Consider the following 5,830-nt stretch of genomic DNA (forward strand, 5'->3'; position numbering starts at 1 on the left):
AGGGAATTTCCCCCGGTGGAATCGCTCCACCGGAGAGCAAAAGTGCTCCTGCCCAAGTTCTGCCTCTGGCATACGTCTATAAGCAAATGTTCCAAAAGGCATACGTCTATAAGCAAATGTTCCAAAAGGACAAGTAAAAGTGGTCTTTTCTTGATCAGATTGTAAAGCAGGTATTTGTGAAAAGTCAGAGTATCCATCAAGGAAGCAGAAATGTGTGTGATTAGATAGTCTTTCTAACATTTTATCAATAAAAGTCAGAGGATAATGATCTTTTCTAGTAGCTTTATTTAATTTTCTATAATAAATTACCATTCTATAGCCTGTGACAATTCTTTGTGGAATAAGCTCATTCTTATCATTAGGAAAAACACTTATACCTCCTTTCTTAGGGCACAATGAACATGACTCACCACCTACTATCAACTATGGGGTAGATTATACCTTCTTCTAGAAGTTTTAGTATTTCCGTTCTTACCACTTTTTTCATCTTCTGATTTAACCGACATTGATGATCAACAGTTGGTTTAGCATCAGGTTCCATATTAATTATGTGCTGACATAGAGTGGGACTAATGCCCTTTAAATCATCAAGAGTATATCCAATAGCAGCTTAGTGCTTCCTTAGAACTTTCAATAATCTTTCTTCTTCATGTTCTGAAAGGTTAGCACTGGTAATAACATGATATATCTTATTTTCATCAAGGTAAGCATATTTCAATGTGTCTGGCAATTGTTTTAATTCAAACACAGGGTCACGCTTAGGTGGAGGAGGACCTCAAAGAGTTTCAATAAGCAAATTGTGTTTAAGCAGAGGACGTTGTTCAAAGAAGATCTTATCTATTTCATTTCTTTCACACATATGCAAAGGATCAGTAGGAGGCACAACAATAGAAGCAAGAACAATAATTTCATCCTTACTAGGCAAATCTTTCTTATGAGGTTGTTTACTAAACTTGGAAAAATTAAACTCATGAGATTCATCACCAAATCTAACACCGACAGTTTGTTTCTTACAATCTATTTTAGCATTGGCGGTGTTCAAGAAAAGGTCTACCAAATATGATGGGCAAAATTTATCTTGTGGGGTGGTAAGAACAAGAAAATCAGTAGGGTATTTTATCTTCCCACACAAGACTTCAACATCTCTAAGAATCCAATTGGTGATATGGTATCTCTATTAGCAAGCTCAATAGTAACATCTATGTCTTCTATTTCAGCAGGTGCTATTTCATCTCTAATTTCTTCATATAAGGAGTGGGGAATAACACTCACACTAGCACCTATGTCACATAAACCATGATAACAGTGATCTCCTATTTTAATTGAAATAACAGGCATGCCAACAATAGATCTATGTTTATCTTTTCCATCAAGTTTAGCAATTCTAGCAGCTTCTTCACATAAGTAAATAACATGCCCATCCATATCTTCTTCCAAGAGATCTTTAACCATAGCAATGCTAGGTTCTACTTTAATTTGTTCATTAGGTTTAGGTGTTCTAACATAGCTTTTGGTAACCACAGTTTAAACTTTAGCATGTTCTTTTATCCTAACAGGGAAAGGTGATTTCTCAATATAAGCAGAAGGAACAACTGGATCAACATTATAAAGTATAGTTTCTTATTTAACCACTACAAGAAATATGTCAACTAGTGACCTTTTGTCAGTGACCCTGGAAGAATTGGTCATAGATCTATGACCATTTGAGACCAATTGGTCAAAAGTTGTTCGGGGGGCTCCAAACCCTAAACCATTGTGACCATTTTGGTCAGAAAGGTCACAATTTCCTTACACGAAATGGTCATAAAGCAAACAGTGCTGGTCTGCTGCCTTATTTCTAGTTGTTAACAACCAATATAGATGGTCATAGCCTTGTAGATTGTGGTGGGTTGTGATGACTAGGCGCCATCTCATCAGTTTTGCCTATGTGTCATGTCCATGTGTCAAATTTTGCCCTAGGTTGTGAAGCAACCTATATTTCTGTTATTCCAAAAATTCCCAAAAAATTCTCATAAACTGTTTGGATCATATCTTCATCAAATATGTCAAAAACCTTCCTTTCCTAGTTCAAAAATAACTCAACAATATTCATTTTCCTATTCTGTTCAGAGGAGCACTTTGTGAAGGATGTGTTATTTATATATTCTTGATTTCCCTAAAAATTTGTGAAGACATTCTTCTTAGTATATGATCATCCTCAGCCAAAACTCACGCCCATTGGCTATGTGCATTTCCCGTACCGCTAATCAAACACTTGGCTGCTAATTCATGTTTGAGCATAGTTCGGTCTCCTCATGAGAATCTTATGTTATAATTTTCTTCCTAGAACCTACCTGGGGAGTGCCCAACCCACTAGACATGCCTAGGCTACCCAGAACGCATGGCAACGCCACGGTCACGCGGTGACCACGCGGCGGCATGCGAGCGTATGCGCTCTAGAGTTGGGGCCCTCGGCCACTGTCCAAACCTCGATGTCTCGCCATCAAACCATGAATTTCTGATTAAATAGATACTTATTTACCTAGAAATTATTTTTGGAAAAAATAAAGAGCAAACTATGAGGCACCTGCAGTTCAAATTTGACCCGCTTCCAACTGAATCGACGGGAATTTGTCTTTTTCACCAGAGGTGGATCAAAACTTTTGACACCCAACCATTTTGTCAATTGTGCATTATATATGGCCTAGTATTTTATAAAATTGATTAGGTCCAATTTTGCAACAAATATATGGTAGGTCCTTCACAAAAAAACTCATTTTGGGCACTCGAAAAAATGGAAAATGAATTTTTTGTCCAAAGAAAATGAAAAGTTCCTTAGGCAACATTGTTTGTCATTCCAAGATGCACCCTTGTGCACGATATGAGGTCATTTGAACAAACTATGCCATGAATGTGGCCATAAGATTGATCATTTGGCTTGAAAGCCATGAATCTTCACACATGATAGCTCATTTCTGATAACACTTTTTTTAAAATAATTACCTTATTACAAGTTTATTATTTTTCCTGGAAACTAGGCCACATACAATGACACAATGCGGAGGTTTTCCATTTTTTTTATTTTTTTTGCCCGTTTCAAAATGCGGTCAAAACGCTGGGCTTGACCGTTCCTAGCTAGTGGTTGAATCTTGGAATTTTTTTGGTGTTTATCTTATTAAATAGATACTTATGTACCTAGAAATAATTTTTGGAAATAATAAAGAGCAAACTACGAGGTAGCTACAGTTCAAATTTGACCCGCTTCCAACTGAATCAGCGGGAATTTATCTTTTTCACCAGAGGTGGATCAAAACTTTTGACACCCAAACATTTTTTAAATTGTGCATTATATATGTCCTAGTATTTTATAAAATTGAACATGTACAATTTTGCAACAAATATATGGTAGGTCCTTCACAAAAAAACTAATTTTGGGCAGTCGAAAAAATGGAAAATGAATGTTTCGTCCAAAGAAAATGAAAAGTTCCTTAGGCAACATTGTTTGTCATTCCAAGATGCACCCTTGTGCATGATATGAGGTCATTTGAACAAACTATGCCATGAATGTGGCCATAAGATTGATCATTTGGCTTGAAAGCCATGAATCTTCACACATGATAGCTCATTTCTAAGAACACTTTTTAAAAATAATTACCGTATTACAAGTTTATTATTTTTCCTGGAAACTAGGCCCCATATAATGACACAATGCGAAAGTTTTCCAATTTTTTGATTTTTTTTGAATTTTTTATGCCCGTTTCAAAATGCGGTCAAAACGCCGGGCTTGACCGTTCCTAGCTAGTGGTTGAATCTTGGATTTTTTTGGTGTTTCTCTGATTAAATAGATACTTATGTACCTAGAAATGATTTTTGGAAAAAATAAAGAGCAAACTACGAGGTAGCTACAGTTCAAATTTGATCCGCTTCTAACTAAATCAGCGGGAATTTATCCTTTTCACTAGAGGTGGATCAAAACTTTTGACACCCAAACATTTTGTCAATTGTGCATTATATATGGCCTAGTATTTTATAAAATTTATTAGGTACAATTTTGCAACAAATATATGGTAGGTCCTTCAAAAAAACTCATTTTGGGCACTCGAAAAAATGGAAAATGAATTTTTCATCCAAAGAAAATGAAAAGTTCCTTAGGCAACATTGTTTGTCATTCCAAGATGCACCCTTGTGCACGATATGAGGTCATTTGAACAAACTATGCCATGAATGTGGCCATAAGATTGATCATTTGGCTTGAAAGCCATGAATCTTCACACATGATAGCTCATTTCTGAGAACATTTTTTAAAAATAATTACCATATTACAAGTTTATTATTTTCCTGGAAACTAGGCCACATATAATGACACAATGCGGAGGTTTTCCAATTTTTTGTTTTTTTTGAATTTTTTATGTTCGTTTCAAAATGCGGTCAAAATGCCGAGCTTGACCGTTACTAGCCAGTGGTTGAATCTTGGATTTTTTTGGTGTTTCTCTGATTAAATAGATACTTATGTACCTAGAAATGATTTTTGGAAAAACTAAAGAGCAAACTACGAGGTAGCTACAGTTCAAATTTGACCCTCTTCCAACTGAATCAGCGGGAATTTGTCTTTTTCACCAGAGGTGGATCAAAACTTTTGACATCCAACCATTTTGTCAATTGTGCATTATATATGGCCTAGTATTTTATAAAATTAATTAGGTCCAATTTTGCAACAAATGTATGGTAGGTCCTTCACAAAAAAACTCATTTTGGGCACTCGGAAAATGGAAAATGAATTTTCCGTGCAAAGAAAATGAAAACTCCCTTAGGTAATATTGTTTGGAACTCCAATTTGCACCCTTATGTACATTATGAGATCATTTGAACAGACTATGCCATGAATGTGGCCATAAGATTGAGCATTTGGGTTGAAAGCCATGCATCTTCACACTTCATAGCTCGTTTCTGAGAACATTTTTTAAAAATAATTGCCGTATTACAAGTTTATAATTTTTGCTGGTAACTTGGACACATATAACGACACAATGCGAAGGTTTTGCAATTTTTTGATTTCTTTTGAACTTTTTATGCCCGTTTCAAAATGCGGTCAAAACGACGGGAATGATCGTTCCTAGCTAGTGGTTGAATCTTGGAAAACCTTTTGTGTTTCTATGATTAAATAGATACTTATGTACCTATAAATGATTTTTGGAAAAAAATAAAGAGCAAAGTACGAGGCACCTGCAGTTCAAATTTGACCCACTTCCAGCTGAATCGGTGGAGATTTGTCTTTTTCACTAGAGGTGGATCAAAACTTTTTACACCCAACCATTTGGTCAATTGTGCATTAAATATGTCTTAGTATTTTAGAAAATTGATTTGGTAAAATTTTGAAACAAATATTTGGTAGGTCCTTCACAAAAAAACTCATTTTGAACATTCAAAAAATGGAAAATATTTTTTTTTGCCAAAAAACTCATTTCTCATGACATATTTTTAAAGATATTTATCTTATTTCATGTTTGTTACTTTTCCTGAAAACTTATTCACATTTGGTGACACAATGAGAAGGTTTTTCATTTTCTTTTTGAATTTTCTCATGTCATAAAATAACTGATATGATTTCAACATGCTATTTTTAGTCAACTACGACCAATTTAAATGGTCATAATGTGGTACTGCATTCTGATTGGTCCGTGGACGTCTCACGCAGATCGTGCATGGAACACCGTCAGATGCTCGTGGATCCAACGGCAGTCCTCGGCCCACCACACCAACCCCAAGGCCACCTAAGCCGAAACCCTAGCTCTACTCATGGACGTTTTCCATCCACCCCCCGCCTCCTTTCTTTCTCTGCCTCCTTTCTTTC

Source organism: Triticum dicoccoides, chromosome 5B, assembly GCF_002162155.2.
Source record: "Triticum dicoccoides isolate Atlit2015 ecotype Zavitan chromosome 5B, WEW_v2.0, whole genome shotgun sequence".
Taxonomy (NCBI): Eukaryota; Viridiplantae; Streptophyta; class Magnoliopsida; order Poales; family Poaceae; genus Triticum; species Triticum dicoccoides.